The following is a 13,572-nucleotide window of genomic DNA, read 5'->3' on the forward strand; positions in this document are numbered from 1 at the left end:
CAAACATAAACTATAAAATACTAATATATTTACAACAGAAAAATTAAAAGGGCAAAATTTAACTTCCAAAATGCAAAATCAAAACAAACAAAAACAAAACCACTGCAATGTATCAGATGCATCATGGGAAAGTATTCAAATGAGACTACCAAGTAAAGAAAGAATTACAGTCAGAATTGTCGAATGGTGATTCAAAACCAGTTCTTCAACTTGGTCGAGTACCTACAGACAACACTATGGTATACAGTGCTGGAATAACATCTTGGTAACAGAGTATTCTGGAGAATCATCTACAAGAGAAGAAACACATTTATTTCCCCAGTTTTACATTAAAAAACAAAATCAACATTTAAATGTCAAATTCTAAAAAATTGAATGAAAAAATTGACATTTCTGAATTTCACTAGTAAATAAGCCCAGCATCCGTCAACCAGACAGCATATAAAAAACTTGTATGAAATTCATGAAAATCTTTAGTAAATGACAAAAGATTTATTTGATCTTAAGAAAAAGACAAGTACACCGAGTGTCACTGTTACCTCCCTGGATGCAAACAGACCTCATTTCAACAAGCGAGAGGACAGAACAAACTTATAGTTGTTATTATTATTCTTATCATTTATTTATATGGCGCCACAAGTGTTCCGAAGCACCTTACAAAGTACATAAACAAATAGGTGACCAATGACTTACAGTACAATACAAAACAAAGCAGGACAAGGACATGGATAATATACATTGCTACATACCACCCACATAGGCAGCAAAGCATAAGCAACCAAGTGCTAGGTGCCCTAGTGGGGAGTAAGAAGTAGATGAAAGTAAAGTAGGGAGAAGCACAAGAGGCACAATTTTCAAGCCCATCCTATATAATCCTAAATAAATGTAATATTTTTCAAAGTTAAAAAAGGATAAACTTGCAGAGAACCTATGAACTGTATCAGATGAAACATAAATAAGAGTGCACTTTACACTACGAAGCAGTGTTTCCACGTTCAAGTTTTCAGATCCCTACCTATTTTTCCTGGTCAAACTTTGAACTTCAAATGCTGCGGTACACACATAACAACATGAATGATACAAAACTATGGTATAAAGACACACGGTCGACAGTTACCATCACATTCAAAAAGTCGACACAACAATACTGACGTGTTCAACATGTCAACAGACACCACATGGACATCCTCTGAATGTTGACATGTTTAAAAGTATAACATGTCAACATTATGCACATCAACATGAGAACTGTCGAACTAACATACCACACCCCAAAACTACTATATACAAAAAAAAGGTAAAAACATAATATTTTACCATAAGTCAAAAACAAATTGAATGTAAACCGAAAAAGAGAATCAGAAATTGGAAACAGTAAAACTTCTAAACTGGGTCAAATTTTCATGCAAACAAACTAAAACAAAAGGAAACTACCTAATTTACCTCTTCAACTTCCTTGAAATACCATAACATAAAGATGGCCATCAACCATCAATGTTTTTTAAAACGGTGGCCGGGCGATGTTAATTAGTTTTCCCATCGATGGATGAGAGAGAGACAATGTTTTTTTTACTTTAACTGGACGGATCTTAGCCCCGCCCCTTTCTTGAATTAGTCCGTGGCCCATCGTACCCCCAGCAGTGGTGGCCATCAAAGGGGTGCAAATCATCAATGATTCCCCATAGATGGTTTTTGTGCCATGGATGGTAATCACCAATGGCCATCCCAACCATAACAGTACAAGAATACTAAAACTATGGCAATAGAGTATTCATGATAACCTTCTAAAACATTAGAAGCTATGGTTTTCCAAAACAATTTTGATATTCTGTATTTTACCAGTGAATAAGCCAAGCATCAGCCAGGCATCAAAAAATTACATGAAACTCATGGTTGTTCCTCTCCACGGAAATCTTTAGTAAAAGGCGAAAGATTTATTCAATCTGAAGAGAAACCAGAGTATACTAAAGAAGTGTCATGATTATCTCCCCGGATTCAAACAGACCTCAGTTTACCAAGAGAGAGGATTTTAGACACATATATGAAACAATTTTCAAACATAAACTATAAAATACTAATATATTTCCAACAGTAAAATTAAAAGGGCAAAATTTTACTTCCAAAATGCAAAATCAAAACAAACAATAAAAAAACCACTGCAATGTATCAGATGCATCATGGGAAAGTATTCAAATGAGACTACCAAGTAAAGAAAGAATTACAGTCAGAATTGTCGAATGGTGATTCAAAACCAGTTCTTCAACTTGGTCGAGTACCTACAGACAACACTATGGTATACAGTGCTGGAATAACATCTTGGTAACAGAGTATTCTGGAGAATCATCTACAAGAGAAGAAACACATTTATTTCCCCAGTTCTACATTAAAAAACAAAATCAACATTTAAATGTGAAATTCTAAAAAATTGAAAGAAAAAATTGACATTTCTGAATTTCACTAGTAAATAAGCCCAGCATCCGTCAACCAGACAGCATATAAAAAACTTGCATGAAATTCATGAAAATCTTTAGTAAATGACAAAAGATTTATTTGATCTTAAGAAAAAGACAAGTACACCGAGTGTCACTGTTACCTCCCTGGATGCAAACAGACCTCATTTCAACAAGCGAGAGGACAGAACAAACTTATAGTTGTTATTATTATTCTTATCATTTATTTATATGGCACCACAAGTGTTCCGCAGCACCTTACAAAGTACATAAACAAATAGGTGACCAATGACTTACAGTACAATACAAAACAAAGCAGGACAAGGACATGGATAATATACATTGCTACATACCACCCACATAGGCAGCAAAGCATAAGCAACCAAGTGCTAGGTGCCCTAGTGGGGAGTAAGAAGTAGATGAAAGTAAAGTAGGGAGAAGCACAAGAGGCACAATTTTCAAGCCCATCCTATATAATCCTAAATAAATGTAATATTTTTCAAAGTTAAAAAAGGATAAACTTGCAGAGAACCTATGAACTGTATCAGATGAAACATAAATAAGAGTGCACTTTACACTACGAAGCAGTGTTTCCACGTTCAAGTTTTCAGATCCCTACCTATTTTTCCTGGTCAAACTTTGAACTTCAAATGCTGCGGTACACACATAACAACATGAATGATACAAAACTATGGTATAAAGACACACGGTCGACAGTTACCATCACATTCAAAAGGTCGACACAACAATACTGACGTGTTCAACATGTCAACAGACACCACATGGACATCCTCTGAATGTTGACATGTTTAAAAGTATAACATGTCAACATTATGCACATCAACATGAGAACTGTCGAACTAACATACCACACCCCAAAACTACTATATACAAAAAAAAGGTAAAAACATAATATTTTACCATAAGTCAAAAACAAATTGAATGTAAACCGAAAAAGAGAATCAGAAATTGGAAACAGTAAAACTTCTAAACTGGGTCAAATTTTCATGCAAACAAACTAAAACAAAAGGAAACTACCTAATTTACCTCTTCAACTTCCTTGAAATACCATAACATAAAGATGGCCATCAACCATCAATGTTTTTTAAAACGGTGGCCGGGCGATGTTAATTAGTTTTCCCATCGATGGATGAGAGAGAGACAATGTTTTTTTTACTTTAACTGGATGGATCTTAGCCCCGCCCCTTTCTTGAATTAGTCCGTGGCCCATCGTACCCCCAGCAGTGGTGGCCATCAAAGGGGTGCAAATCATCAATGATTCCCCATAGATGGTTTTTGTGCCATGGATGGTAATCACCAATGGCCATCCCAACCATAACAGTACAAGATTACTAAAACTATGGCAATAGAGTATTCATGATAACCTTCTAAAAACATTAGAAGCTATGGTTTTCCAAAACAATTTTGATATTCTGTATTTTACCAGTGAATAAGCCCAGCATCAGCCAGGCATCAAAAAATTACATGAAACTCATGGTTGTTCCTCTCCACGGAAATCTTTAGTAAAAGGCGAAAAATTTATTCAATCTGAAGAGAAACCAGAGTATACTAAAGAAGTGTCATGATTATCTCCCCGGATTCAAACAGACCTCAGTTTACCAAGAGAGAGGATTTTAGACACATATATGAAACAATTTTCAAACATAAACTATAAAATACTAATATATTTACAACAGAAAAATTAAAAGGGCAAAATTTAACTTCCAAAATGCAAAATCAAAACAAACAAAAAAAACCCCACTGCAATGTATCAGATGCATCATGGGAAAGTATTCAAATGAGACTACCAAGTAAAGAAAGAATTACAGTCAGAATTGTCGAATGGTTATTCAAAACCAGTTCTTCAACTTGGTCGAGTACCTACAGACAACACTATGGTATACAGTGCTGGAATAACATCTTGGTAACAGAGTATTCTGGAGAATCATCTACAAGAGAAGAAACACATTTATTTCCCCAGTTTTACATTAAAAAACAAAATCAACATTTAAATGTGAAATTCTAAAAAATTGAATGAAAAAATTGACATTTCTGAATTTCACTAGTAAATAAGCCCAGCATCCGTCAACCAGAAAGCATATAAAAAACTTGCATGAAATTCATGAAAATCTTTAGTAAATGACAAAAGATTTATTTGATCTTAAGAAAAAGACAAGTACACCGAGTGTCACTGTTACCTCCCTGGATGCAAACAGACCTCATTTCAACAAGCGAGAGGACAGAACAAACTTATAGTTGTTATTATTATTCTTATCATTTATTTATATGGCACCACAAGTGTTCCGCAGCACCTTACAAAGTACATAAACAAATAGGTGACCAATGACTTACAGTACAATACAAAACAAAGCAGGACAAGGACATGGATAATATACATTGCTACATACCACCCACATAGGCAGCAAAGCATAAGCAACCAAGTGCTAGGTGCCCTAGTGGGGAGTAAGAAGTAGATGAAAGTAAAGTAGGGAGAAGCACAAGAGGCACAATTTTCAAGCCCATCCTATATAATCCTAAATAAATGTAATATTTTTCAAAGTTAAAAAAGGATAAACTTGCAGAGAACCTATGAACTGTATCAGATGAAACATAAATAAGAGTGCACTTTACACTACGAAGCAGTGTTTCCACGTTCAAGTTTTCAGATCCCTACCTATTTTTCCTGGTCAAACTTTGAACTTCAAATGCTGCGGTACACACATAACAACATGAATGATACAAAACTATGGTATAAAGACACACGGTCGACAGTTACCATCACATTCAAAAAGTCGACACAACAATACTGACGTGTTCAACATGTCAACAGACACCACATGGACATCCTCTGAATGTTGACATGTTTAAAAGTATAACATGTCAACATTATGCACATCAACATGAGAACTGTCGAACTAACATACCACACCCCAAAACTACTATATACAAAAAAAAGGTAAAAACATAATATTTTACCATAAGTCAAAAACAAATTGAATGTAAACCGAAAAAGAGAATCAGAAATTGGAAACAGTAAAACTTCTAAACTGGGTCAAATTTTCATGCAAACAAACTAAAACAAAAGGAAACTACCTAATTTACCTCTTCAACTTCCTTGAAATACCATAACATAAAGATGGCCATCAACCATCAATGTTTTTTAAAACGGTGGCCGGGCGATGTTAATTAGTTTTCCCATCGATGAATGAGAGAGAGACAATGTTTTTTTTACTTTAACTGGACGGATCTTAGCCCCGCCCCTTTCTTGAATTAGTCCGTGGCCCATCGTACCCCCAGCAGTGGTGGCCATCAAAGGGGTGCAAATCATCAATGATTCCCCATAGATGGTTTTTGTGCCATGGATGGTAATCACCAATGGCCATCCCAACCATAACAGTACAAGAATACTAAAACTATGGCAATAGAGTATTCATGATAACCTTCTAAAACATTAGAAGCTATGGTTTTCCAAAACAATTTTGATATTCTGTATTTTACCAGTGAATAAGCCAAGCATCAGCCAGGCATCAAAAAATTACATGAAACTCATGGTTGTTCCTCTCCACGGAAATCTTTAGTAAAAGGCGAAAGATTTATTCGATCTGAAGAGAAACCAGAGTATACTAAAGAAGTGTCATGATTATCTCCCCGGATTCAAACAGACCTCAGTTTACCAAGAGAGAGGATTTTAGACACATATATGAAACAATTTTCAAACATAAACTATAAAATACTAATATATTTCCAACAGTAAAATTAAAAGGGCAAAATTTTACTTCCAAAATGCAAAATCAAAACAAACAATAAAAAAACCACTGCAATGTATCAGATGCATCATGGGAAAGTATTCAAATGAGACTACCAAGTAAAGAAAGAATTACAGTCAGAATTGTCGAATGGTGATTCAAAACCAGTTCTTCAACTTGGTCGAGTACCTACAGACAACACTATGGTATACAGTGCTGGAATAACATCTTGGTAACAGAGTATTCTGGAGAATCATCTACAAGAGAAGAAACACATTTATTTCCCCAGTTTTACATTAAAAAACAAAATCAACATTTAAATGTCAAATTCTAAAAAATTGAATGAAAAAATTGACATTTCTGAATTTCACTAGTAAATAAGCCCAGCATCCGTCAACCAGACAGCATATAAAAAACTTGCATGAAATTCATGAAAATCTTTAGTAAATGACAAAAGATTTATTTGATCTTAAGAAAAAGACAAGTACACCGAGTGTCACTGTTACCTCCCTGGATGCAAACAGACCTCATTTCAACAAGCGAGAGGACAGATCAAACTTATAGTTGTTATTATTATTCTTATCATTTATTTATATGGCACCACAAGTGTTCCGCAGCACCTTACAAAGTACATAAACAAATAGGTGACCAATGACTTACAGTACAATACAAAACAAAGCAGGACAAGGACATGGATAATATACATTGCTACATACCACCCACATAGGCAGCAAAGCATAAGCAACCAAGTGCTAGGTGCCCTAGTGGGGAGTAAGAAGTAGATGAAAGTAAAGTAGGGAGAAGCAAAAGAGGCACAATTTTCAAGCCCATCCTATATAATCCTAAATAAATGTAATATTTTTCAAAGTTAAAAAAGGATAAATTTGCAGAGAACCTATGAACTGTATCAGATGAAACATAAATAAGAGTGCACTTTACACTACGAAGCAGTGTTTCCACGTTCAAGTTTTCAGATCCCTACCTATTTTTCCTGGTCAAACTTTGAACTTCAAATGCTGCGGTACACACATAACAACATGAATGATACAAAACTATGGTATAAAGACACACGGTCGACAGTTACCATCACATTCAAAATGTCGACACAACAATACTGACGTGTTCAACATGTCAACAGACACCACATGGACATCCTCTGAATGTTGACATGTTTAAAAGTATAACATGTCGACATTATGCACATCAACATGAGAACTGTCGAACTAACATACCACACCCCAAAACTACTATATACAAAAAAAAGGTAAAAACATAATATTTTACCATAAGTCAAAAACAAATTGAATGTAAACCGAAAAAGAGAATCAGAAATTGGAAACAGTAAACCTTCTAAACTGGGTCAAATTTTCATGCAAACAAACTAAAACAAAAGGAAACTACCTAATTTACCTCTTCAACTTCCTTGAAATACCATAACATAAAGATGGCCATCAACCATCAATGTTTTTTAAAACGGTGGCCGGGCGATGTTAATTAGTTTTCCCATCGATGGATGAGAGAGAGACAATGTTTTTTTTACTTTAACTGGACGGATCTTAGCCCCGCCCCTTTCTTGAATTAGTCCGTGGCCCATCGTACCCCCAGCAGTGGTGGCCATCAAAGGGGTGCAAATCATCAATGATTCCCCATAGATGGTTTTTGTGCCATGGATGGTAATCACCAATGGCCATCCCAACCATAACAGTACAAGAATACTAAAACTATGGCAATAGAGTATTCATGATAACCTTCTAAAACATTAGAAGCTATGGTTTTCCAAAACAATTTTGATATTCTGTATTTTACCAGTGAATAAGCCCAGCATCAGCCAGGGATCAACAAATTACATGAAACTCATGGTTGTTCCTCTCCACGGAAATCTTTAGTAAAAGGCGAAAGATTTATTCGATCTGAAGAGAAACCAGAGTATACTAAAGAAGTGTCATGATTATCTCCCCGGATTCAAACAGACCTCAGTTTACCAAGAGAGAGGATTTTAGACACATATATGAAACAATTTTCAAACATAAACTATAAAATACTAATATATTTACAACAGAAAAATTAAAAGGGCAAAATTTAACTTCCAAAATGCAAAATCAAAACAAACAAAAAAAAACCCACTGCAATGTATCAGATGCATCATGGGAAAGTATTCAAATGAGACTACCAAGTAAAGAAAGAATTACAGTCAGAATTGTCGAATGGTTATTCAAAACCAGTTCTTCAACTTGGTCGAGTACCTACAGACAACACTATGGTATACAGTGCTGGAATAACATCTTGGTAACAGAGTATTCTGGAGAATCATCTACAAGAGAAGAAACACATTTATTTCCCCAGTTTTACATTAAAAAACAAAATCAACATTTAAATGTCAAATTCTAAAAAATTGAATGAAAAAATTGACATTTCTGAATTTCACTAGTAAATAAGCCCAGCATCCGTCAACCAGACAGCATATAAAAAACTTGCATGAAATTCATGAAAATCTTTAGTAAATGACAAAAGATTTATTTGATCTTAAGAAAAAGACAAGTACACCGAGTGTCACTGTTACCTCCCTGGATGCAAACAGACCTCATTTCAACAAGCGAGAGGACAGAACAAACTTATAGTTGTTATTATTATTCTTATCATTTATTTATATGGCACCACAAGTGTTCCGCAGCACCTTACAAAGTACATAAACAAATAGGTGACCAATGACTTACAGTACAATACAAAACAAAGCAGGACAAGGACATGGATAATATACATTGCTACATACCACCCACATAGGCAGCAAAGCATAAGCAACCAAGTGCTAGGTGCCCTAGTGGGGAGTAAGAAGTAGATGAAAGTAAAGTAGGGAGAAGCACAAGAGGCACAATTTTCAAGCCCATCCTATATAATCCTAAATATATGTAATATTTTTCAAAGTTAAAAAAGGATAAACTTGCAGAGAACCTATGAACTGTATCAGATGAAACATAAATAAGAGTGCACTTTACACTACGAAGCAGTGTTTCCACGTTCAAGTTTTCAGATCCCTACCTATTTTTCCTGGTCAAACTTTGAACTTAAAATGCTGCGGTACACACATAACAACATGAATGATACAAAACTATGGTATAAAGTCACACGGTCGACAGTTACCATGACATTCAAAATGTCGACACAACAATGCTGACATGTTCAACATGTCAACAGATACCACATGGACATCCTCTGAATGTTGACATGTTTAAAAGTATAACATGTCGACATTATGCACATCAACATGAGAACTGTCGAACTAACATACCAAACCCCAAAACTACTATATACAAAAAAAAGGTAAAAACATCATATTTTACCATAAGTCAAAAACAAATTGAATGTAAACCGAAAAAGAGAATCAGAAATTGGAAACAGTAAAACTTCAAAACTGGGTCATATTTTCATGCAAACAAACTAAAACAAAAGGAAACTACCTAATTTACCTCTTCAACTTCCTTGAAATACCATAACATAAAGATGGCCATCAACCATCAATGTTTTTTAAAACGGTGGCCGGGCGATGTTAATTAGTTTTCCCATCGATGGATGAGAGAGAGACAATGTTTTTTTTACTTTAACTGGACGGATCTTAGCCCCGCCCCTTTCTTGAATTAGTCCGTGGCCCATCGTACCCCCAGCAGTGGTGGCCATCAAAGGGGTGCAAATCATCAATGATTCCCCATAGATGGTTTTTGTGCCATGGATGGTAATCACCAATGGCCATCCCAACCATAACAGTACAAGAATACTAAAACTATGGCAATAGAGTATTCATGATAACCTTCTAAAAACATTAGAAGCTATGGTTTTCCAAAACAATTTTGATATTCTGTATTTTACCAGTGAATAAGCCAAGCATCAGCCAGGCATCAAAAAATTACATGAAACTCATGGTTGTTCCTCTCCACGGAAATCTTTAGTAAAAGGCGAAAGATTTATTCGATCTGAAGAGAAACCAGAGTATACTAAAGAAGTGTCATGATTATCTCCCCGGATTCAAACAGACCTCAGTTTACCAAGAGAGAGGATTTTAGACACATATATGAAACAATTTTCAAACATAAACTATAAAATACTAATATATTTACAACAGAAAAATTAAAACGGCAAAATTTTACTTCCAAAATGCAAAATCAAAACAAAAAAAAAAAAAACCACTGCAATGTATCAGATGCATCATGGGAAAGTATTCAAATGAGACTACCAAGTAAAGAAAGAATTACAGTCAGAATTGTCGAATGGTGATTCAAAACCAGTTCTTCAACTTGGTCGAGTACCTACAGACAACACTATGGTATACAGTGCTGGAATAACATCTTGGTAACAGAGTATTCTGGAGAATCATCTACAAGAGAAGAAACACATTTATTTCCCCAGTTTTACATTAAAAAACAAAATCAACATTTAAATGTGAAATTCTAAAAAATTGAATGAAAAAATTGACATTTCTGAATTTCACTAGTAAATAAGCCCAGCATCCGTCAACCAGACAGCATATAAAAAACTTGCATGAAATTCATGAAAATCTTTAGTAAATGACAAAAGATTTATTTGATCTTAAGAAAAAGACAAGTACACCGAGTGTCACTGTTACCTCCCTGGATGCAAACAGACCTCATTTCAACAAGCGAGAGGACAGAACAAACTTATAGTTGTTATTATTATTCTTATCATTTATTTATATGGCACCACAAGTGTTCCGCAGCACCTTACAAAGTACATAAACAAATAGGTGACCAATGACTTACAGTACAATACAAAACAAAGCAGGACAAGGACATGGATAATATACATTGCTACATACCACCCACATAGGCAGCAAAGCATAAGCAACCAAGTGCTAGGTGCCCTAGTGGGGAGTAAGAAGTAGATGAAAGTAAAGTAGGGAGAAGCACAAGAGGCACAATTTTCAAGCCCATCCTATATAATCCTAAATAAATGTAATATTTTTCAAAGTTAAAAAAGGATAAACTTGCAGAGAACCTATGAACTGTATCAGATGAAACATAAATAAGAGTGCACTTTACACTACGAAGCAGTGTTTCCACGTTCAAGTTTTCAGATCCCTACCTATTTTTCCTGGTCAAACTTTGAACTTCAAATGCTGCGGTACACACATAACAACATGAATGATACAAAACTATGGTATAAAGACACACGGTCGACAGTTACCATCACATTCAAAATGTCGACACAACAATACTGACGTGTTCAACATGTCAACAGACACCACATGGACATCCTCTGAATGTTGACATGTTTAAAAGTATAACATGTCGACATTATGCACATCAACATGAGAACTGTCGAACTAACATACCACACCCCAAAACTACTATATACAAAAAAAAGGTAAAAACATAATATTTTACCATAAGTCAAAAACAAATTGAATGTAAACCGAAAAAGAGAATCAGAAATTGGAAACAGTAAAACTTCTAAACTGGGTCAAATTTTCATGCAAACAAACTAAAACAAAAGGAAACTACCTAATTTACCTCTTCAACTTCCTTGAAATACCATAACATAAAGATGGCCATCAACCATCAATGTTTTTTAAAACGGTGGCCGGGCGATGTTAATTAGTTTTCCCATCGATGAATGAGAGAGAGACAATGTTTTTTTTACTTTAACTGGACGGATCTTAGCCCCGCCCCTTTCTTGAATTAGTCCGTGGCCCATCGTACCCCCAGCAGTGGTGGCCATCAAAGGGGTGCAAATCATCAATGATTCCCCATAGATGGTTTTTGTGCCATGGATGGTAATCACCAATGGCCATCCCAACCATAACAGTACAAGAATACTAAAACTATGGCAATAGAGTATTCATGATAACCTTCTAAAACATTAGAAGCTAATTGTTTTCCAAAACAATTTTGATATTCTGTATTTTACCAGTGAATAAGCCAAGCATCAGCCAGGCATCAAAAAATTACATGAAACTCATGGTTGTTCCTCTCCACGGAAATCTTTAGTAAAAGGCGAAAGATTTATTCGATCTGAAGAGAAACCAGAGTATACTAAAGAAGTGTCATGATTATCTCCCCGGATTCAAACAGACCTCAGTTTACCAAGAGAGAGGATTTTAGACACATATATGAAACAATTTTCAAACATAAACTATAAAATACTAATATATTTACAACAGAAAAATTAAAAGGGCAAAATTTTACTTCCAAAATGCAAAATCAAAACAAACAATAAAAAAACCACTGCAATGTATCAGATGCATCATGGGAAAGTATTCAAATGAGACTACCAAGTAAAGAAAGAATTACAGTCAGAATTGTCGAATGGTGATTCAAAACCAGTTCTTCAACTTGGTCGAGTACCTACAGACAACACTATGGTATACAGTGCTGGAATAACATCTTGGTAACAGAGTATTCTGGAGAATCATCTACAAGAGAAGAAACACATTTATTTCCCCAGTTTTACATTAAAAAACAAAATCAACATTTAAATGTCAAATTCTAAAAAATTGAATGAAAAAATTGACATTTCTGAATTTCACTAGTAAATAAGCCCAGCATTCGTCAACCAGACAGCATATAAAAAACTTGCATGAAATTCATGAAAATCTTTAGTAAATGACAAAAGATTTATTTGATCTTAAGAAAAAGACAAGTACACCGAGTGTCACTGTTACCTCCCTGGATGCAAACAGACCTCATTTCAACAAGCGAGAGGACAGAACAAACTTATAGTTGTTATTATTATTCTTATCATTTATTTATATGGCGCCACAAGTGTTCCGCAGCACCTTACAAAGTACATAAACAAATAGGTGACCAGTGACTTACAGTAGAACACAAAACAAAGCAGGACAAGGACATGGATAATATACATTGCTACATACCACCCACATAGGCAGCAAAGCATAAGCAACCAAGTGCTAGGTGCCCTAGTGGGGAGAAAGAAGTAGAAGAAAGTAAAGTAGGGAGAAGAACAAGAGGCACAATTTTCAAGCCCATCCTATATAATCCTAAATAAATGTAATATTTTTCTAAGTTAAAAAAGGATAAACTTGCAGAGAACCTATGAACTGTATCAGATGAAACATAGATAAGAGTGCACTTTACACTACGAAGCAGTGTTTCCACGTTCAAGTTTTCAGATCCCTACCTATTTTTCCTGGTCAAACTTTGAACTTCAAATGCTGCGGTACACACATAACAACATGAATGATACAAAACTATGGTATAAAGACACACGGTCGACAGTTACCATCATATTCAAAATGTCGACACAACAATACTGACGTGTTCAACATGTCAACAGACACCACATGGACATCCTCTGAATGTTGACATGTTTAAAAGTATAACATGTCGACATTATGCACATCAACATGA

At 35.1% G+C, this 13,572-nt stretch overlaps 1 protein-coding gene and 6 non-coding genes across 7 annotated transcripts in view; all 7 read right to left on the minus strand.

The window, feature by feature from the left end:
• Nucleotides 1-13,572, minus strand: part of ARMH1 (armadillo like helical domain containing 1) — a 484,180-nt gene that overhangs the window by 421,472 nt on the left and 49,136 nt on the right. The gene's annotated exons all lie outside the window — the stretch shown is intronic.
• Nucleotides 1,849-1,963, minus strand: LOC148454851 (U5 spliceosomal RNA). Its single transcript, XR_015874700.1, has one exon. It is a non-coding gene; the product is annotated as a U5 spliceosomal RNA (small nuclear RNA).
• LOC148454852 (U5 spliceosomal RNA) lies at nt 3,904-4,018 on the minus strand. The gene has a single exon (XR_015874705.1). It is a non-coding gene; the product is annotated as a U5 spliceosomal RNA (small nuclear RNA).
• On the minus strand, nt 5,958-6,072 carry LOC148454853 (U5 spliceosomal RNA). Its single transcript, XR_015874665.1, has one exon. It is a non-coding gene; the product is annotated as a U5 spliceosomal RNA (small nuclear RNA).
• Nucleotides 8,012-8,126, minus strand: LOC148454854 (U5 spliceosomal RNA). The gene has a single exon (XR_015874725.1). It is a non-coding gene; the product is annotated as a U5 spliceosomal RNA (small nuclear RNA).
• Nucleotides 10,067-10,181, minus strand: LOC148454855 (U5 spliceosomal RNA). Its single transcript, XR_015874666.1, has one exon. It is a non-coding gene; the product is annotated as a U5 spliceosomal RNA (small nuclear RNA).
• On the minus strand, nt 12,122-12,236 carry LOC148454856 (U5 spliceosomal RNA). Its single transcript, XR_015874667.1, has one exon. It is a non-coding gene; the product is annotated as a U5 spliceosomal RNA (small nuclear RNA).

The sequence above is a fragment of the Taudactylus pleione genome, unplaced genomic scaffold (genome assembly GCF_031769625.1).
Source record: "Taudactylus pleione unplaced genomic scaffold, aTauple2 ptg000969l, whole genome shotgun sequence".
Taxonomy (NCBI): Eukaryota; Metazoa; Chordata; class Amphibia; order Anura; family Myobatrachidae; genus Taudactylus; species Taudactylus pleione.